The sequence below is a fragment of the Crocuta crocuta genome, unplaced genomic scaffold, assembly GCF_008692635.1.
Source record: "Crocuta crocuta isolate KB4526 unplaced genomic scaffold, BGI_CrCroc_1.0 scaffold222, whole genome shotgun sequence".
NCBI classification, from domain to species: domain Eukaryota; kingdom Metazoa; phylum Chordata; class Mammalia; order Carnivora; family Hyaenidae; genus Crocuta; species Crocuta crocuta.
The window spans coordinates 1,783,147-1,805,894 of record NW_027528806.1 but is presented as its reverse complement, the minus strand read 5'-3'; the positions used below and the strand labels follow the sequence as shown (position 1 = coordinate 1,805,894).

General features: G+C 45.0%; 1 pseudogene; it reads right to left on the bottom strand.

Annotated features, from left to right (window-relative positions):
• Window positions 1–20,218: 20,218 nt before the first annotated feature.
• Window positions 20,219–21,489, bottom strand: LOC144224714 (dnaJ homolog subfamily A member 1 pseudogene; annotated as a pseudogene).
• Between the last annotated feature and the right edge of the window lie 1,259 nt (window positions 21,490–22,748).

Sequence of the window (22,748 nt, the reverse complement as noted above, 5' to 3'; positions counted from 1 at the left end):
AGATCCTGTTGTGCCTTAGCTGGAACCCACAGGATGCTGCAGAAGGGGACTCAGGGTTTAGATGATAAACCTGGTCGAGCCCCTGATGGCCTTTCTTTGCTGGGGTTGAAAAGGTTATCAATATCTCAGACAAGAGGGATTGGTGACTACCAAAGCTATACCTATTACCCTCACAATAATTATCTTTTCTGGGCCCACATTGATTGTTTATATATGTTTATATTCAAGTCATAGGAATGGTTTGTTAATTTTTTTTCAAATGTTTATTTATTTTGAGAGGGAGGGAGTGCATGGGGGGAGGGACAGAGAGGGAGAGAGAGAATCCTAAGCAGGGTGTGCACTGTCAGCATGGAGCCCAACATGGGGCTCAACATTACGAACCATGAGATCATGATCTGAGCTGGAATCAAGAGTCAGACGTCACCCAGGCGCCTCAATTTGTTAATTTTCAAATACTTAATTCTGTTTGCTATTTTTCAAAGACCCTGTTCCAGAAGCCCATTCAGATTGCCAGAAATTCAGTAACAGGTCGTGGTGTAACTCTCACGTAAGCCCAACTAGACAATACGTACACAGGCCTCAGTTAAGTAAATCTACTCGATCGGGTCTCACAGGCTCCTGTTGGGTCGTTGAGGAAAGTATTTTCAGGAGAAGCAATTTGGAATTTACATGCTCTGTGGAAATGTCTTAGGGGGACAGAAGGTGTTTTTCAGCATGAAAAGTTTGGATCATGGATGGGAGTAAAGGCCTGCCAGTGAATCCAATTCCACTTTCTGGCTCATCGCTGCCTTTGGGTTTTCTCCTTTGACTGGTTCTGACAATGTGCCATTTTACAGAACGGGTCACCGTTGCTTCCGAGCTGCTGCACACACGGCCTCGCACATCTGGGATTACTGCATCAGGTTCGCAAAACCAATGAACAAAAAAAATCTTTTGAAGTTTGCCTTTAGCATTTTGCAAGGAGGTTGCTCACCAGCTGTTTGTGTCTGTTCTCCAGTGATTGTTTTCCACATTATCAATGAGTAGCGTGCAATTACATCGTTAGAATGGCAAGTACAAATGGAATTCTCAGTAGGACATTTCTGGGAGAAGAGATGTACTCTTTCTGGTCCCAGTGCTCTAAAGAGGCTCCATAGTTAGACAAACCCATGGCTTCAGGAGATGAGGGCCCTGTGGTCAGTTGCTAAAGCTTAGGGCTTCTAGCAACCCTCAGGCCATTAGCCAACAAATATCAAATGTTGCTGGCACACGAGGACTGAGGTTTGCCGCTAAGATCCATCTGAATCTCTTGCTACCTGTATTTCTGACCCAAATAATTAATGATAAATCTTCCTTCTCCTGGAATTCATACTGAATTAAAATGATCCCTATGGTCTAGGTATAATTAGAACCTCATTTGTTCATGCATTTTTAAACAACAGCTTTATTGAGATATAATTTACATATCATAAGTCACTTTTGTTTCAAGAAGCAGGGCTAATGAATTCAGGTTGAAGGAACTATAGCTCAGTTTGACATAGAAAAAGGTTTGGTTTTTTTTAATATTTACTTATTTATTTTGAGAGAGAAAAAGAGAGAGAGAGAGTATGACAAGCAGGAGAGGGTCAGAGAGAAGGAGAGAGAGAGAAAGAAAGAGAGAGAGAATCCCAAGTAGGCTCTGTGCTTTTAGTGCAGAATCTGATGTGAGGCTCGATCTCATGAACTATGAGATCATGACCTGAGCAAAAACCAAGAGTTGGATGCTTAACTGACTGAGCTCAGGAGCCCCTAACTTTTTTTTTTCGATTTTAGAGAGAAAGCAGGTCTCAGGGGGTGGGGAAGAGAGGGAGAGAATCTCAAGCAGGCTGCACGCTCAGCACGAAGCCTGATGCAGGGCTCAAACCCATGACCCTGGGATCATGACCTGAGCCAAAATCGACAGTCGGATGTTCAGATGCCCCCTAGAATTTCCTTCCTTTTATTTTACTTATTTTTAAAGTTTATTTATTTATTTTGAGAGGGAGAGGGGCAAGGAGGGACAGAGGGAGAGAGGGAGAGAGAGAATCCCAAGCAGTCTCCACACTGTCAGTGCAGAGCCCAATGCAGGGCTTGAACTCACAGACTGCAATCATGACCTGAGCCGAAATGAAGAGTCTGATGCTTAACTGACTGAGCCACCCAGGCACCCTGGATTTCCTTCCCTTTAAAGGCTGAATAGTATTCCTGTGTGTGTGAGTGTGTGTGTGTGTGTGTGTGTGTGAGAGAGAGAGAGAGAGAGAGTGTGTGTGTGTGTGTGTGTGTAATATACCAATCACATTTTGTTTATATATTCTTCTGAGTTGATGGACACTTGGGTTGCTTCCATCTTTTTGGCTATTGTGTATAATGCTGTTATGAACACAGGTCCCTGCTCTCAGTTCTTTGGGGTAAATACTCAGAAATGGAATTGCTGGATCATATGGGAGTTCTATTTTTAATTTACTGAGGAATCACCATATTGTTTTCTATCACGGCTGCACCATTTTACATTCCTGCCAACAGTCCACAAAATTTCTAATTTCTCCTACATGTCTCCAACACTTGTTATTTTCTGTCATTATTATTTTTTTGACAGTAGCCATCCGCAGAGGTGTGAGGTGGCATTCATTCATTCTCCATGCTAGGTGGGTGTGAAGAAGGAAAAATAGAAACAAAATTGTAGACATAACCCTTGCTTCAGTCTTAAAATTACTTTAGGGAAGTGAGATCATAATTTTAAAGTCAGCATTTTCAAAGCAATTCCAGCAGTTCCAGGCACTGTGCTAAGTGCTTCTCTAATTCAGTCCTTTTAGAGCAGCCCTGTGAGGAAGGTAGGAAGGCGGGGACCCGGAGGGCAGGGACCCGGAGGGCGGGAACCTGGCACGTCTCAGCATTTGCCAGCTGCCTCCAGGTCAGAGCTGAAAGGCTAGATGAGCCACCTGTCCCTCTGAAGGCTGTGCTCTGTCTATAAATCAGAGGATGAGGTTAGCCTGATCTTGTTAGCCCAATCTCACCAGGGCTGGAGAAACTGGTGTGGCCTACAGAGGTGAGCACAGGCGGTGCTAGGCTCCCACTGGAGACGTTAGTCATCTGCCGCAATACACTTTTACCCCATCGTCCGGAACTAGAACAGAATTTGTTTGTAAGTGGAAGCAATAGAGAATCTACCCAGAGATGCCCTCTATTCTCTCCATTGCTATTTTTATAGAGAAGGGAAAAGGGCCCCCAGGTCTGTAGCTTACCCAACATCACACAGACCGATACAAGGAGGGGTGGGAGAGCAGCATCTGAATGCTGGCCTGATGACACGTCTGATTCTTGTTTATTCTAGGAGCATATTGTTTAATGTCTTCACTGAATATCTTTATCTTTATGTATCTCTATCTCTATAAGTGGATAGACATCTATATCTCCACTGAATCTCTCTCTTTCTCTCTCCAGGTTCCCCACATGGCCACTGAAGTAATTTTTGGTCTAGACCTGCTTGAAGATAGCAAACCCTCCCAACTCTGAACTAGTGACAAAGACCATCAAGCCCTCACAAAGGACGCAAAGGACACTGGGAGCTCCAGCAGGAGTTACAGCTTTAGAGCAGCCTTGAAATAGATGAAGAGGGGAAGGCATGTGGAAGGCAGCATGTACCATTTATCCGCGGGCTCTGCAAGTCTGGACCATTGCAGAGGGCTCCCTAGAGGCAGTGCCTGTACCTCGGCTCTGATTCAAGTCCTATGGAATCCAGTTCTTTTCCACTAGGTAGGGTTTTAGGACTGTAGTGATGGTCAGTTCTAGGTGTTAACCTGGCTAGGCTATGGCTATGTTAAACACCAGGCTAGATGTTGCCGTGAAGGCACTTTCAGATGTGATTAATATTTAAATAAACAGACTTTGAGTAATGCAGATTACCCTCCACAATGTGGGTGCGGCTCGTGCAATCAATTGAAAGCCTTAAGAGCAAAGCCAGAAAGAAGTTCCCCAAGGAAGAAGGAGTTCTGCCTGCCGTCCACCTTTGCACTCGAGGCTGCAACATCAGCTCTGCCCTGGGTCCCCAGCCCGCCTTGCAGACTTCAGACCTCCCAGCCCCCCACAATCATGTGAGCCAATTCCATAAAATCTCCCTCCTTCTCTCTACCCCCTCCCCCCCTACATACTATTGGTTGTGTTTCCTTTGGAGAATCCTGACTAATACAACTAACCTAATGTCCAAAGATATCTGGCCTTTGTGCTCCTATAATTTGGTGTTAGGGAGGAATTTGCAGCTGGTGTGGTGGCTCAGGTCTCAGGCCTGGTCTCACTGGGGACAAGGCTACAGGAAAAACCAACAGCGTGGAAGGAAATACACTGCACGTTGACAGTGCCATTTACACAGTTCCCAGCATTCTTACAGCAGCTTGGTTTGAAATAACCTTTTTTAAAAATCTGGTTCTTTTTTCCCCATTATAGATTTTTGTCTAATCATCTTTCTGATGCTGTTTGTGGGGAATCTGCAAGATCATGACCCCCGCCCCCAGGCTTATTCACGAAGTGGGGGGGGGGCAGGGGGACAGTCGAGGCAGAAATGGTCCATCTCTGTACTATAGGCGAGCTCAGCCAGCTGTACAGGAGACAGCAGAGGAGGCCCTTTACAGATGCTCAGAGGCCGGCTTGAAGCGGCTGAAATGGAAGTTCTGGGAGGAGAGAGCTGCAGAGGCAGCTGCAGGCAGAACCGTAGGGGAGGGGATGGGCTGGAAGCGGAAGAGAAGACAAGCCTGGGGAGCCTGGCCTCCTTCTTTCAGCAATGCCCTGACCTTGAGAGCCACGAGCCAGAGAAACAGAGCTTAGGAGCTGCAGAGAAGGGATGGTCCCCGCTGGCAATTTCTCTCCAGGAGCCCTGCGCATCCTCTCTGGTGACAGAGGTAGCTAAGGACCTATTATTCCTGTGACCATCGTGGATGCCAGACACGCAAGAAATGACACTGATCACTTTCCTGCAACCCGAGAGACGATGTGTGTGGAAGCACCTGAAGCTATACCCACAGCACCCAGTTCACTCTTACCTGCGGTACTGAGAGAAAACGAACTCCCATAGCCAGATGGGAATAAGACATATATTATCTATTTGCTTCTCTGTAGATACAATTATAATTATATGTATAAATTCCCTGCATTATACATTTTAAAAGGTTATTAGTTGTAGCTGTTGGCATCATTTTCAGACGAAAAGGATAGGATGAGGGAATGTTTGCAGCTGAGTTTTTGGGGATGGAGACGTGTGTGGTGTTTGGAAGTCTCTGTGAGGGGTAGTGCAGGGCCCCTTATTTCCTCCACCTGTGCTAAGTCAGGGCTCCCGTATCAAATGTACATCATATAGTTGCAATATACTTTTGAATATCGTTAAAAATTTTTTAAATGTTTATTTTGAGAGAGAAGGGAGAGAGAGACAGGGTGTGAGCGCAGCAGAGAGAGAGCCAGAGATGCAGACTCCAAAGCAGTCTCCGGGCTCTGAGGTGTCAGCACAGGGCCCGAGGTGGTGCCCAAGCTCACCTGCTGTGAGATCATGACTGGAACCGAAGTCGGACACTTAACAGACTGAGCAACCCAGGTGCTCCTACTTTTGGATACCATTTTAGGATGACTAGAATAATGAATTACTGTTCTGTACCATATCATCCACCTTGTTCGGAATTCACAGGAATGTCCTAGATGGGAAAGTCACTTTGATGAAGTCCACTGAAACTCTGACAGCTCTCACAAGCGCAGTTCTCAAATGGAGGCTACTTTGCCCCCTGAGGGGTTTTTGGCAATGTTTAGAGATGTTTTCTAGTTGTCATACCTGGGCGAGGAGTGCCATTGGCATCTAGTGGAGGCCAGGGATGCCACTAACCATTTTACAATGCACCGGAGAGCCCCACACGAATTACTCAGCCCCACACGCCGTAGTGCTGGGGTTGAGAGACTCACCCAAGAACAAGTCAACAGTCCTTCCAATCGGCCCCTCTTCCCAATCATTGTAGCTAACAGGAAACCCAAGTGTCATTACCACATTCCTTGCCTGTCTTCCTGGACCCCTTTCTCCTTTATCTGGGACAGCCTGTCAGGAGAAGCTATATGTTGTTTTTAAAACAATGAAAATAAATACTCCCATTTAGATTCGGGTACCTTCAACTGTACTTCTTCTTCCACTTTCTTGGTTGTGCCACCAGGCCGACACATAAGGTGTGCAGGGGGCAGTCCACAGGGTGACAGTCACATGTCGTGTGAGAGCCCGCCTACTACAGGCCTCCCTTGGTCCCTAAAGAGACTTGCTTGAGGTCATCCGTCCCCAGGGCAGGAAGGGATCCAGCAGGCTGGGGCCTCCTTATTTAAAAAAAAATTTTTAATGTTTATTCATTTTTGAGAGACAGAGCGTGAGCAGGGGAGAGGCAGAGAGAGAGAGAGGGAGAGAGACACAGAATCCAAAGCAGGCTGCAGGCTCTGAACTGTGAGCACAGAGCCCAACGAAGGGTTCTAGCCCACAAACCATGAGATCATGACCTGAGCCGAAGTTGGAGGCTTAACCAACTGAGCCACCCAGGCACCCTTCCTTTTACTTTTTTTTTTTTTAATTTTTTTTAAATGTTTTTATTCATTTCTAGGAGATAGAGAGACAGCATGAGCAGGGGAGGGCCAGAGAGAGAGGGAGTCACAGACTGAAACAGGCTCCAGGCTCTGAGCTGGCAGTCAGCACAGAGCCCGACGCGGGGCTCGAACCCACGAACCGTGAGATCATGACCTAAGCGAAAGTCGGACGCTTAACCGACTAAGCCACCCAGGCGCCCCTCCTTTTACATTTTTAAAAAATACTTATTTTATTTTTGAGAGTGAGAATGAGAATGAGTGGGTGGATGGGGGAAGGGCAGAGAGAGAGATGGGGACAGAGCATCCGAAGCAGGCTCTGTGCTGGCAGCTGAGAGCCCAATGCAGGGCCCGAGCCCACAAACTCAGGTCATTATGACCTGAGCCAAAGTGACCTGAGCCAAAGTCAGACTCTTGACTGAGCCACCCAGGTGTCCCATCCTTTTACATTTTTAAGGGACTTGAACTTTGAGGGAAGTTCACCTAAAGCAAATGTCAGGAGACATTCAGCTTTTGTTTGAGGGCTCCTCTGGGTGAAGGAACACCTTGCTTCCGCACAATTGTCTAGATTCAGAAATTAGAGTGTCTGCAAGGTCCCTGCTAGGGGGAAAGTTCATAAGATGTACAGCTTAGAACATCTTTCTTGACATTGTTCCAGTACACCCCTCAAGGCCTATGCAAGCCTGGTTTATCTAGAAGCTTCCCAGGCCTGGCATGAGGGCACAGACTCCACAGCGGCCCTCCCTCCTGGGGTCTTGCGAGTTAGGGGGCAGTGCAGCGCCAGCCTGAGTGGTGCCCGGCACCCGCTCTGGCCTCACCCTAGTCCTGGCCTGCACACCCCACCCCCACCACCTTCCAAGGGGCTGGAGCTGCCTGTGCCAGTGGAAAGGGTGTGGGAGGATCCAAAGTGCTTGTGAGCAGACATCTGCAGGGGCCCGTGTGATCTTGAATCTCTTGTCCAGTCCTGGAGATAAACCCTAACAGAGTCGCTTGGTCTCAGACTCTTCCTTCCAGCTGGGACCCAGCCTATTCTTGGTCCAGATTATTTTACTTAGTTTCCTAAAATGTCTGTATTGTCTTCCCATTTCTAAATTGCCATGCTCCTCTTTCTGCCTGTCCAAGCAGTATCTCTCTGTTGACCTTCTGAATTCCTATGGTTCTCAGGGTGCTCCCTTTTAATTTTTTTTTTTTTTATTTTAGAGTGTGAGGGAGCACAAGTGGGGGAGTAGGGCAGAGGGGGAGAGAGAGAGAGAGAGAGAGAGAGAGAGAGAATCTCAAGCAGGCTCCACACTCAGTGCAGAGCCTGATACGGAGCTTGATCCCACTACCCTGGGCTGAAATCAAGAGTTGGACACCAACTGACTGAGTGACTCAGGCACCCCCTCAGTGTGCCCTCTTAAACATTTTTTAAGTTAAAAAAAATTGTTGAAGTATAGTTGACATACAATGTTATGTTAGCTTTGGGTGTACAATGTAGTGATTCAACAATTCTATACATTAATGATGCTCACCACGATTAAGTGTCATCACCATCTGTCATTACAATATTATGGACAATACTCCCTATGCTGTATTTTCATCTCCACAACTTATTTATTTTATAACTAGAAGCTTGTACCTCTTAATCCCCTTCATCTGTTTTATCTGCCTATCCTTCCTGCGGCAACACTACTTTATTCTCTATACTGAAGAGTCCGTTTGTTTTTTTGTTTATCTGTTTGTTTTGTTTAGTTTTAGAGTCCACGTATTCATTTTGCTCTTTTTTTTCAAGTTTATTTATTTTAAGAGAGACAGAGACAGCACAAGTTGGGGAGGGGCAGAGAGAGAGGGAGATGGGGAATCCCAAGCCGACTCCACACAGTCAGTGTGGAGCCCCATGTGGGACTCAAACTCATGAAACCTCGAGATCATGACCTGAGCTGAAACCAAGAGTCAGAGGCTTAGCCTACTGAGTCCCTAATTTTGCTCTTTATTCAAGGCCCTTGCCAATGCTGTCATCCTTTTTTTCCCTTGCACTTATTAATTTATAACTTACTATTTGTGGCAGGCTGATAATGGCCACTAAAGATACCCACGTCCTAATTTCCAGAACCTGTGAATGTACCTCACATGGCAAGAAGCACTTTGCCATTATGACTGGGTTAGGGATCTTGTGATGAGGAGAGTTTCCTGGCTTATCTGGATGGGCTGCAAATGTGATCGCAGGAGTCCTTACGAGATGGAGGCAGAGGGAGATTTGACTATAGCAGGAGATGTGATATCGAACGGACTTGAGGAGGGGGCCACCGACTAAGGACTGTGGGCAACCTTTTGAAGCCGGAGGCAAGGATGGCCAGGAAACATATTCTCCTTTCAGAATCTCCAAAAGGAAAGAGCCCCGCCAACGTCTTGGACTTAAGCTCAGCGAGAGTGATTTCAGACTTGTGGCCTCCAGAAGTGTAAGAGAACAAATCTGTGATGTTGAGTCACCTAGTCTGTGACTATTTGTTATAGCAGCAGTAGGAAATGAATACACTGTCCTTGTAGTCTGGTAAATAGCACGCATGCTCTCCTAGACTATACATCCATGAAGGAGTCAGCACAGTTTGGGATTTAGAACAATGGCTCTGGGGCAATCAAACCTGGGTTCAAATTCTGGTGGACCCTTGTAGTGGACGTTTGCCAGTGCTTTGTCCACTCAGGCTTTTGAACATCCTTCCTGTGTGAGGCAGACTATGTGACCCAATGCTCATTTCCCATATTCCATTACTAACAGGAGTCTGATCCTATATAGGGTGGTAAATGTGACCATCTTAAAAGTAATCACATTTCTGGGGCGCCTGGGTGGCTTAATCGGTTGAGCATCCGACTTTCGCTTGGGTCATGGTCTCGCGGTTCGTGGGTTCAAGCCCCGCGTCGGGCTCTGTGCTGACTGCCAGCTCAGAGCCTGGAGCCTATTTCAGAGTCTGTGTCTCCCTCTCTCTCTGACCCTCCCCTGCTCACCTGTCTCTCTCTCTCTCTCTCTCCTAGAAATAAATAAAAATATTAAAAAAAAAAGTAATCACATTTCACAATCTCCTTTGAAGCTACAGGGGCCACTGACAGTCCTTTGCCAAGTGGTCATTTCTGGGAGGGGCTTCTGAGGAAGCTCTTTAAAAGGGGAGTGATTTTGACTGGCATGCACGTTTGTCCTTGGACTTATCCTTTTTTCCTCAGAAGGCCACATGCTAAGGACGGTGGAGTGGAAAGGTATAACTATCTGGGGTTGTAATGGAGTCATGGAGATAGCGTTCCAGCCCTGGTCCGGTCTGCATACTTCCGGCTTCTTTCTTTGCGGGAAGAATAAACCCTTTATTTGGGTAAGCCACTGTTTTTTGTTTATTTTTGTGTTAAATATTTCTTTGGGGGAGAGGACACCACACTTCTCATTTAAGAGAAATATGGTTATAGTCTAGAGGTCTTTTGTTTTTTTTTACACTTCTCATGCCGTGAATTCACAGGGCCTGTTGTTCCAGCAGCTCAGGCTCCTTTCGGTTGGTTTTCACAAAGTGTGCGTCTTGGGTGGAGCAGGCTGGGGCTTTGGTTGAACCCAAGTACCTTTCTCTTTGGCTTCCTTCTTTTTCTGGTCACTTCACACTTCACAAGCTATCTCTGCTCATAGAGTGCTTAATAATCTCACTAAGTACATGGATTCTCTTGGCAAGAATCCTGCCTTTGTTTATTTACAACAGCACCAATTGCATGCTGGGTACCATTGTAGACACTTCGAGTTCTGCCGTCCGCAAACGGTAATGTTTGTGGGGCATTCTTCCCTGAACAGTGCCCATTCTCTTGATGTCCACAATATCACCTTTCTCATAGATTTGCATGTATGTGGCCAAAGGAACAGCTCTATGTTTTCCAAAAGGCCTAGAGAACATACAGCCGGAGTCCTCTTTCTTTCCTTCTGTTGGTCATCTTGATGCATTACTGGAAGATGGCAGATCTGACTGAAACGCTAAGTCACTTGTTTTTCTTTTTCTTTTCTTTTTTTTAAGTTTATTTATTTTGAGAGAGAGACAGAGAGAGAAAGAACGCACACACAAGTAGGAGAGGAACAGAGAGGAAGGGAGAGACTCCCAAGCAGGCTCAACACTGTCCGCACAAAGCCTGATGTGGGCCTCGAACTCATGAACTGTGAGATCATGACCTGAGATGAAATCAAGAGTTGGACACTTACCTGACTGAGCCACCCAGGTGCCCTATTAGCCACTGGTTTTTTATGTCCTCTGTTACCTTAACCCTATGATTTGCTGTTTATTCTACTCTGTGGAACATAGCCATTTTTATCTTTGATTCTACTATTCTAGTCCATTGTTCATGTATCTATAACCAGGCTCTAAACTTCCTAAAGGAGGCAAATGATGAGAGGGGAAGAATACGGGCTCTGGAGTTCCATAGACCTGGTATATTTGTTGGAATAAGTGGTGCCAGTGGTAAGACAGACAAAACTCAAACTCTTTGTGGTTTCAGGCAATATAAGCTTATCTGTTCACATGGAGCCCTTTCTGGTGCGCATGGTTGTTCAGTGAACGGGCTCTCACCCTCTCATGGTTCTTTACTGCCTATTTCCCTGGAGTGGTTTTCCCATGTGCACAGTTAAGAACTTGGACAGATCTAGCTACTCATTAGATTGAGCTGGGAGAAACTGACGACATTTGAACACAAAAATAGACTACAAAATGGCAGTTTCACATGATTCTGCCTAATTTTACATGTGTGATTTTAAGCAAGGGACTCTCAAAATCCATTTCCTCAGCTGTAAAATGGGGTACCGACACTTCTTCCCTCTAGGGAGGTTATAAAGATTAACTAAGAGGATGAAAGCAGACCACTTAGTAGAGGGTCTGACACATAGTAGGTGGCTCAAAGGGGTAGCTACCTTTTTACCTCGTGCTTACCTCAGCATCTCTGGCACGTGCTAACCACTCTTTAATTATCTTCACAAAAATTGAGATACACTTCACATACCAAAGGATTCACCCCTTTAAATGTATAATTCAGTGGTTTTTATTTTCACCACCCCAAAAAGAACCCTCATAGCCAATTAGCAAATCACTTTAATTATCTTTTAACTACTACTCTAGCCCTGGAATCAATGATCTTTTCTCTTTAATATTATTTTACTATTTATTTATTTACTTAAAAACATTATTTTTTAAATGTTTCGATTCGAGAGAGAGAGAGAACAGGGAAGGGGCAGAGAGAGAAGGGGAGACACAGAATCTGGGGCAGGGTCCAGACTCTGAGCTGTCAGGACAGAGCCCGATGCAGGGCTCAAACTCACTAACAGTGAGATCATGACCTAAGCTGAAGTCAGATGCTTAACCGACTGACCTACCCAGGCGCCCCTATCTATTTATTTACTTTTAATGGAAGTCTAGTGGACACACAAAGCTGCGTTAGTTTCAGGTGTAAAACAGTGAGTCCACAAGTCTATACATTATGCTATGCTCACCACAAGTGTAGCTACCACCTGTCACCATACAATGTATTACAATGCCATTGACTATATTCCTTCTGCTGTACCTTTTATCCCCACGACTCCATTCATTTAATAACCAAAATCAATTATCTTTTTTCTTTAAAGACTTTTTTTTAAGTAATCTCTACATCCAGCATGGGGCTCGGACCCACAACCCCAAATCAAGAGTCACGTGCTCCACTGACTGAGCTAGTCAGGAGCCCCTGGAATCAATTATCTTTTGAAAGAATAATCTTTGTTGAGAGTACCTTGCCGATAGTCCTTGCTTATAGGACTCACTCCGTATTTATTTATTTTATTGGCATGTTCTGCAGAGTTAAAGAAACATTATTTATTCAACAATTGGTAACCTAATTTAATGTGCATGCTCATGTGTGTGATAAGTGTATGTAATCACAGATCCTACACTGACGTTCAGGAAATCAGAGTGTCCCACACCAGAATAATAGAAACAAAAACAACAACAACCTAATAATGTTGGTAACAGTCCTGGCTGTGTGTTTAGAAAGACACAGAAGCTGTTGCAGGGCTGTGAGGATCTCCGCCTCCACAGCTGGGAGAGAATTCACCAGGGAGACTGGCAGGAAGAGCGCATCTCCCATTCTTCTCACTGGCAATGACCTTCTTCTTCTCTTCCCCGTGGCAGTCACTGCAGCTCCTGGAGCCTCAACGGAAGAAACAGAATCAGAATCCGCATTTAGGAGGGCCCTTGAAAGCTCCTCAATTGTATTTAATTTTTTGTTTCGGAGCATTCTATAAATAGCATCGTTTGGGGCACACACAAAGAAGGGCAAGTCAGAGCGAAAATAGCCTAGTTCTTCTTCGTAGCTAAGAATGCCCACTTTCCACACCTGTCACATTGGACAGGATGTGTCACTGGGGCAGTTTGCCTGCTTCTGTTCAGAGTCGCAGCTGTAGAAGCAGATGCACCTTTGCCTACTTTACACTCTTGAAGAAAGGTCATCCTGGAAAACAACCCACTTTAGTATTTATGTTACTCTGCATGGTTGATGGTTTCAGTAGTTAATCACTGTACTATATTTATTTTGGAGATGGTTCATTGCTCTTATTTCGAAACAGGCCAGTTCTCCTTTGCACCTGCTGTGACTATGAGGGCATTGTTCCGGCTTGGGTCCTTCCTTAAAAGTATGAGGTGCTGTCAACTCAGAAGGAGCAAGAAGTACTATGCCACAGCACTGCAATCAAAATAGTTCCATTATTTTAATTTCTGATGCCTAGGAGTGAACACATAGATACGAGAAAGAAAGCTTTCAATGTGAACGTGACCAATCCACTGGCAAAACATTTAAAAATGGAAAAATCCAAATAAAACTTGAAGACCAAACAAGGCAACAGGAGTGAAAATAAAAACAGCCCCTGGTGGGTCCAGCCAGCTGGTTCCACAATTGTCTGGAATTACATGGACTAGTTGGTTGAACTGCTGACAGAGCAGGACCCTGAGAGCCGGGGAGGTGACAGACTTGCCCTATTCCTATTCTGGTCGACATCACTACTGGTCTCTGGACCTGGCTCGTCAGCACTCTTTCTGTTGCTCTGTACNGTATCCATTCCCTGAGTGACAAAAACATGGAGTTTGGGCATCTGTAACTCTCACCTTGAGTTCAGTCAGATCAACACTTCTAACACTTCTAATTAGCTTACAAAGTCTGGAGCATTCCTGAATAGGTTTAGGATATTAGGTGGCAACAGAGTCCTCCCTCCCCCCACCCCATAGCCCGGAGCATGGGTTGTGCTTAAATCTGGGATGCTGGCAACTGAGATCAAGTCCAGCACCTTTACTCACCAGCTGAGTGACTCTGGTGCTTTAGTGTCCTAAGGTTGCCTTAACAAATGACTACAAACTGGCTGGCCTAAAACAACAGAAATTTCTTCTCTTACAGTTCTGGAGACTAGACATCCAAAATGATGGTGTCAGCGGAGACATACTACTTCTGATGGCTTCGGGGGAAGGATACCTCCTTGCCTTTTCCTAGCTTCTGTGACTTCCAGCAGTCACTGGTGGCTATTGGCTGGTAGACTTTTCATTCCAGTCCCTGACAAGGTCATCACATGGCTTTCTTCTCCATGTTTCTGTATCCAAATCTCCTTCGCCTTTCTCTTATAAAGACAGCAGTTATTGGGGTGTCAAGGTGGCTCAGTGGGTTAAGTGTCCGACTTCTGCTCAGGTCATGATCTCACAGTTTGTGAGTTCAAGCCCCACGTCGGGCTCTGTGCTGACGGTGTGGAGCCTGGAGCCTGCTTCAGATTCTGTGTCCTCCTCTCTCCCTGCCCCTCCCCTGCTTGTACTGGTATAGCTCATGCTGTGCTCACGGACAGTATCCTCAGGGGTGTGATGGTCAATCAGCCAGGTAAACCTTAGCATTGGGACCCAGTGAAGGAGGAGAATGCTTGGATTGGATTGTCATATTGGTTTCACTGACTATCACAGGCATAGCAACATAGGATGCATGTTTAATGTGGAGCACTTCAAAAAAGTTTAAGCAATATAACGTCGACATGGAGTGTCCTCCATGGCCTCTTTGGGAGGTTATGTACTTATCCAAACGGTGATACCACATTTACACTTGACATCCTTCTTCTTTTCTTTTGAATTGTCACCAGAGCCATTTAGTGATCCACATACAAGAATATCGTTTTATGAATGTTTTTATGACTCATATAAACATGGCTCTGAGAATTTTTTTACTCCTTCCAAACAGAAATTGATTTCAAAAGCTAAGTATTTCCTATTACCAGGGACATATAAAAGACCAGACAGCTACTCTCAAAATGGAGTTCTGAAAGTTAACTTTGACCAATGTCAGAGACATTGTGATAATTATATAGCTTCTAAGAAGATGACTTCTGAAGGGGAAAACATTCATTTGGTTGTAAGTTATGGCATATTTACTAGGAACTAATTACACTATTTTATAGAACATTAAGTAAGTCAGGTATAGATAGTAAGAGGAGTTATGCCATTGACCTAGTAAAAGTGGTATGTATTTTTTGGTATTACAAAATGCATGCTTCTGTGAGAGGTAACATGGCATTTCTAATGAAAGTTTGATCTAAGAATAGCTCTGCTACGGAGTTCAGAAAAGTCACCCTAGGGGAAAAATGCTTAGCAGTTTGTATTTAAATAGCCTCCTTAAATATATTCCTGTTACTCATTGCATACGACCTTACATATAATTCATATTTATTTATAATTACTTGAGTGAGAAGAAGTATTAAACTTTGGGAACTATAAATTATTCACTTTTTAATGTTCTACTATGAAAGTTAATTCCAGCAGATAAAGAGGAAAAAACGCTTGTAGCAGCTTGTTTGGGAAGAAATTTTAACCCTGTGCATTCAGGAGCAAACACAGTCCTTCCTCTCTCCCCACATTTATATCAGTTTGTCCACTTTGGCCTCCAGCTGTCCACAGAGGAATTTCGCTCTTTGCTTTTGATTGCTGTTGGCTATTTGATCCGGTTTATGTCTCACCGAAGCCAGGCTCATATAACACTAGGTGAATATTCTTGCTGGTTCCTTCCTTCTCGGTCTCTAGACTTAACTTTCCAGACTCTCAGTGGGGTAGGAAAGGGAGAAAGGAAACTACTTTGCCATCTTCCTCAAAGCCTTTGAAGCACGACTTCTCTCCCTTAGCTTTTTCTCACTTCACTGCATCTGAGGGACGTGGCTCTCACCCTGCAAAGACAGACACACTTCCTGTGTCTCCTTTTACGGAGAGGTGTACCACCATGTCACTGCTCTCCAGCATCAATGCACTGAAGGGTGCCCACGGCTTGTTTTCACTTGCTTCCTCACCTGCACATGTGATGCAGATGCTCCCTTCTTAAGTGTTCCCAGGACCTCAAGACGTCCAACGCTACCGATGTTTTAGTAGTCAAATGGAATGTTTGTTGCTATCATGTCATTTGCTATGGGATCTCCAGTTGGCTTCCTAAGTTGTCCAAAAGTCTGGAGGGAATTGTGGTCTGCTTCCCTGTGTTAGCCTAGATGCTCTTGACCAGAGGCTTCTGACCTCCCTCTGTGCACACCCCATCCCTGGCACATAGCATGGCTCCTCTTCCTTTATTTCTTGTTCCTTCTTTGTACATTACAAGTACAGCTCTTGTGCTACAAACTCAGGCTCAGGAGAAATGTGACTTTCTGGATTTTTCTATGATTGCATTTACCGATCACCATTAATTCCATCTAGTGGCAGAAACGTCATCTTAGCCAATTTCAGGTTAAACCCATGATTTCTCCGGTCAGTTGTGGGCAGGGGTGGGACGGGCTTCTGCGGTGTCAGAGCCTCAAGGGCGGCGGTGGGGTCCAGACTGTTTCCCTCCACCTGCCCACGCAGATCTTCAGTTAAGAGTTGGTCTTATCTGGTTCTCGTCTTTCGTGCTCCTTCACGCTGGCGTTTGTTGAGATGTCCTTTTTCTGTCCACTCTGTCCAGATCATGGCTGGTGGGATCTCCCTGCCCTGACCGCAAGGCCCCCCTCAGACCTGCTCGATGTCAGTGCCACATCTGCGCTACTCTGGACAATTGAGGAAGACCTCCTGCTGAGAGAGGCCCGGAATGCAGCCAAGCCGCCCTGGGCCTGCCATCCTCAGCACACGGACATCTCTACCTCACCTTGTGGTGCACAGAGGACCTCCGCGAGCTGGAATGACTGGCTAACTAGGTTTGCTTTGCTCTCAGATCCTCAAACTCTCTGGGGATCTTTCTTCCCTCAGGGCCTGTCTCAGGGACAAGGGACAGAGCTTCCTCCTCAAAGACACTGAAGAGAACTTTTATCTCATTTCTCTTTTACTCTCCCTTTTCCTAGTCTGGACAGCATCTCCAGGGCCTTTGGGTAGAGACAGAGATAACAGGGTTTGATGAATCACATATTGTTTTAATTGTCTATAATTTATGCCTGGAATCCTAAGATTTTATCATTTTTTTAAATCTTATTTATTTTGAGGGGGGAGGGGCAGAGAGAGAGGAGAAACAGTGAATCCTAAGTAGGCTCCTCGCTGTCAGTGCAGAGCTCTATGAGGAACTCTGATCATGACCTGGGCAGAAACCCAGAGTCTGGGCGCTTAACCATCTGAGCCGTACAGACCCCTTTGGAATCCTAAGATTTTAAAAGTCAAAAGGCAAGAATTGGACTCCTGTGCTCTGCCCTAACATCCTTCTTCTGTGGAAGGCTGGGGCTGGGGAAGTGGGAAGTCAGGAAAGGAAAAGGGTCAGAGTGGGAAGTGCTGGGAACCAGAGCCGCCCTGGGTAACATTTCGAAGGGATACCCTGCTGCCTGAATAACTTTTTCTGCAGTTTTGGAAGAAATGAGTAATGGAGGTATTCACAGTGCAGCATATGGCAGGGAACCCCTGAAGAATCCTCCGCACCCTCACCCCTCCAGGGCACTAGGAATTTCTCCCTAACTCTCTCTTCCTCAAGCTCTGGTCTTCTGGGGCGACTGAACCTTGTCCTTCATGCTTTCTCTTCTCTGCTCCCCAAATCACCTCCCTTTCTGGTCTACCTATAGATATTCCAAATTCATCTCATTTTTTACCATCCGCTTCTTCCAGAGCAAGGCCCGGAGTTGGGGATGGGGTCCATTCACGTCCAAAGATTCCCTCTAGGGATTTCCCTCTGAAAGGAGCAATCCCCCACCCCATCCGGTAAAAAGACAAGTGAATTCACCTGCCTCCTATTATTTGAAAACGACTGCATTCCTATTTTGCTGTAAATGAATTTTAAAAACCCCACAAACTTACTCTTTCACTTAAATGTAAACATTTTTGTTTATTGCTTGAATTATATTTACTTTAAAAAAAGAGTGGATTTACTTTCAAGGATTTGCTAACAGCTTCACCAAGTATCACAAACCAAGAAAGCGGAGCCAACAACATTTGCATGCAAGGCCTCACCTTTCTGCGCTTCTAAAAATTCATACTCCTTAACAGTTCTCCTCCTCCCAAAGCTCAGAGAATGGAAACTCAAACCCGCTGCAGGCAGACCGCCCAGTTCCCACAGTGACACACAAACTGAATGAAAACTTTTGTTAAAGGGGGAAGGAATGGAGAGGAGAGGACACTGTATTTATTTATTGGTGGTTGGTTTCCTTAGAATATTGAGCAAGATTTTGAAGGAGACCCAAATATGTTATCCCAAAAGATGCCTCGAAATTGACATCAAAATTGTTTTGGGCCAAGGGCACCTAAAAGAAAGACACTTTGACTATCCCCCTTTCTTCCTAAAAGCAGGAGATAAAATCCCCATATGGAAGATATCTTTCCCAAACCAGAAGAAGAGTAACGTTCTTATCGTCAAGCCCAGAAGTTGAGACTGAGGAAATTCTGTACAGATAGGCCTTGTTCAAATAATTCTTATCTTTCTTTAGCCTCCCCCACATAATTTAATTACTTATCCATAATCACCTCTAGTTCAACCTAATATAAAGGCATGCTGGTTTTGCAAGTTACATGAAATAAATCTATATGCTTTTCTCCTCTATATCTGTCTTATGTCAACTTAATGCTCAACCTCAGCAAAGACCCTAGAGGGTGTAGGTAAGCGCTTGCTTCTGCTACAGTTTCATTAGGTAGGTGTGTATGACAGAGGGGACAAGAGAGCAGGAGACCGAGCCAGTGGGCTGTGCCGGTGTTTATTTGCATGGCTACTTTTATTTCATCATGATTTAGAGTTCCACAAAATATGTATCTTTAAGGAATTAACTTGTATTTTTGTCTGCATTTAATCTTTTATTTCTTTGTTTATTTTCAGACTGGTTTGGTGTGGTCTTTGCCAGTGTTTGTTTTTTTTTTTTAAACTTTACTTTTGAGAGAGAGAGAGGAAACAAATGAGTGGGGGAGTGTCAGAAAGAGGAGACGGAAAATCCCAAGCAGGCTCCTCCACCCCCATGTGGGGCTGGAACTCAGGAACCTAATCATGAGATAATGACCTGAGCTGAAGTCAAGGGTCAGGGACTTAACCTACTGAGCCACCCAGGTGCCCCTGCATTTAATCATCTAGAAGTCAAATAGTCCTAGAAGGGAAAGGGTCTGGGGAAGGATGTTTCACACGAGCAGACTGGGAAGCCGTCTTCTGAATTCTGCTTGTTCCTCAAGCCCTTCACACATGCCATCCCCCCGCCGATTCTCCAGAGAAGACAGAACTCCCTTCTCCTGTGAGAAGGTATGGATGGAACCGCTGACCACATTGCTCGACATAGAGTCCCAACCATTCCCTGCTTTCCTCATTCCCGTTTTCTGTACCCCTCAGCCTTCTGTGGCATGTCAGAGCTGTACTTCTGAGCTTCTGTAGGATTCTGCATTTATTTTGCCAACTCTCTTACCATTCTTCTACGCACCCACCATTCTTCTTCATATTTTGGGAATTTGCACCATGTATGTTCTCTGCTATGGTGGCCACGAGAATGCACATCTTCTCCTACTTATAAGGGGCAGAGAGAGAGGGAGAGACAGAGAATCCCAAGAAGGCTCTGTATCATCAGCGTGGAGCCTGATGTGGGGTTCGAACCCAGGAATTTTGAGATCATGACTTAAGCTGAAGTTGGATGCTTAACCTACTGAGCCACCCAGCTACTCCAGGAAATTTATCACTTCTTATGTTAGCAATCAAAGAAGTCTCCTCTATAGTGTTTCCAGGCTCTAGCTCTTCCTTCTTTCTTCAGCCCCATCTTCATCTCGCCCCAGACATTCTGAAAACATTTTAACTGCCACAGCTCAAAAATCTTCCACATTTCATTGTCTTCATTTTCATATGGGGTAATCCAAACTCTTCGGACTTCATTTAGGGCCCTTTACCATCTGGCTTCATCCTACTTTTCTGGAAGAATTGCCTACTCTTCCTTGTGCCAACTCTACTCCATGAGGATTGACACTCAGAGCTTCTTAGTGTGCTCAGAGTTCCTCTCTTCCCATTCCACATGTTCTCTCTCATTCCCCTAGGTCAAGTTCAAGGCTATCTTTCTCTTCAAAGCATTCCCAGTTTATTCCAATCCAGAGGTCCAGCTTTCTGGAATTTTCTAGTATTTGTGGTGGTAGCTGTCATTTCACAATCATCCAGTCCTTTGCACCATTTCATGGAAATTGGTACCCCAACCTTTCCTCCCCACCGGCTAACGTAGATCCATTTCTCTGGGCATAGACACTACTGGAGGGAAGCTGCAGGATTCCTCAGTGCTGATCAGTAATGATGGGTGAGGAGGAAAAGGCAGAGGTTCTGTCTTGGATCTTGGAGAAAGGCCGGAACTGGGACCCTGAAGGTCTGCAGAGCCAACACTTCCTGGGACTTGAGCAGCCCTGTTGTTGCCCCTGGGGCGCTGCTTTTCATCAGTCTCTTCCACTTCCTTCCTCTCAGGTAGGAGTTTTTCCAGCACAGAGAGTTAATCAGAAGAGAGAAAGCCATTCTCAGGAAAGTTTACCTTAAATTCGATGATTAGGTGACATTTTTCCTATGGTCTTTGATAAATTGGCATGCCCTCATTCAGCACACACGTGATATCTCCATGCTTGACGATTTGACCTGGGTGAGAGGTGATGACAACGGTTCTGTTGTCAAGAGTAGATATTGGCTTTTGAAAGGCACACAAGTACTTCCACCAACTCTATGTCCGTACACATGAAAAGATCCTCTCCTCGCCTGAGTAAAAACAGCTTGATCCTGATCTAAAACAATGATAAGAACTCCTGGTTCTGGTCCAGGTTCTTGGTCTTTTTCACCATGGAATGTTATCTTCTGGCCATCTTTTATGCCTTTGTCAATATGAACTTCTAGAATCTTCTTTTCTCGAACTATCTTCCCTTCATTGCAGCTTTTACCTCTATCTTTAGGACTGATCTGTTCCCCATGGCCCTGGCACTCCATGCACACAGATGGAATTTGCCGAACCATTCCAGGTCCTATCTGATGAATTCTTATTTGCATTCCAGTGTCTTGGCAATTGCGACAACATTCTACTGCTCCTTTCTTACCACCTTGGCCTTCACATTTGTCACAAATCACATTCTTTTGCAGACCTAGTTTTCTTCTCGCACCATTATATAAATCTTCTAAGGTTGCAGAGAGCTGATGCACAACATTTTTACCTCTCCTTTCTCTTTGCATTCTTTCTCCGCCTCCAAAAAGCATATCAAAGATGTCCATGGGGGAGACAAAACCACCACCTTCTATAATTGCTTGCTCTCCTCCTTTGTTATATAATTCCTGTTTCTTCGCATCAGAAAGCACTTCAGAAGCTTGAGAACTCTGTTTAAACTTCTCTCCTTCATCTGGAGTCTTGTCAGGGTGGGACTTGAAAGCCAATTTCTTGTAAGCCTTTTTCAATTCTTCCTGGGTAGCATTGGATTTGACCCCTAAAACATCATAGTAAGTAGTTTCTTTCTCCATAGTCTATAGCTGGTGAGTTGGTCGGTGAGCTGGCCGAGGCTGGTGTAGGGGAGAGGGAGGAGTGCACTGTTGGGCGCAGCTCGGGTAGCCACTGCTCCTCCGCTTTTCATCGAGTGTTCTAGAAAGTTCCCTAAAAATTTTTTAAAAATGTTTATTTATTTTTGAGAGAAAGAGGGAGAGAGAGAGGGAGGGGCAGAGACTCCAGCCTCCAAGCTGTCAACAGAGACCTATGCAGGGCAGATGGTGAGATCATGACTTGAGCTGATGCCTAATTGCCTAACCAACTGAGCTGCCCAGGCACCTCGAGAACTTTTTGATCTTCAGACTCATCTTAAGGCCTTTGCTCTGCTTGAAACTCCCAACACCAAAATTTTAGCCCAGCTGCCCCTTTTCCTTCAGATTTCTGTCCAAATAGTCCCATTTCATCCCTATCATATCTAAATTAATTTCACCCAATATTCTCTCTATGGCATCATTCTGTTTTTCCTTTATTTTTCATAGTACGTATCTAAAATTATCATCTCTATTTCATTTTTTGCTTGTTTATTGTCTGTTTCATGTATTTACATAGGCCCTATCAATCCTATTTATTCCTGAATTCCTGGCCTAAAGAAGGTGCTCAAAACGTGTTTATTGAATGAGTGATAAACTGGGAAAGGACCTTTGGGCAGTTTCTAGCATTTGAGTAAAGAGAATTGTAACTCTTTCTATCTTGAAGGAGGAGGAGGGGGAGGTTGTGAGTCAGATGACTACAACCAGTGTCCTGAACCCTTGTCCCTCCTCAGCCAGCACCAGATTTCCAGGAAGAGACGTGTTCATGGCTCCCAGGGCCTGGGCAGCCCAGTGTGACCCGCTAGTTACCCCAGTATATGAGCTCAGTACAACCAGATACGCTGACAGTGCCCTATGGCACTATTGGCCACTGGGAAACTTTGGTCAGCTGGCCACAGCATTGGTGGGGGAGCTCCCTGAACTTCCTTTGGGGGGGGGGGGCAAACTCTAGGCTGGCAAGCGACCATGCTGGAACAGCAGTTATTGAGTACCTTCCTTTTTTTTTTTTTTTTTACAAATTAATTTAAATACTTTTAACTTTTTCAACGTTTTCATTGAAGTGTATCTTGTATCTGTGAAATGCACAAATATTATGTGAAACTTTACATCTGTGTACACCTGTGTAACTGCGACGCGGAACAAGATATGTTCAGCCTCTTAGCAGATTCCTTCATACTTGCTCCTACATGATATCCCCATAGATTATT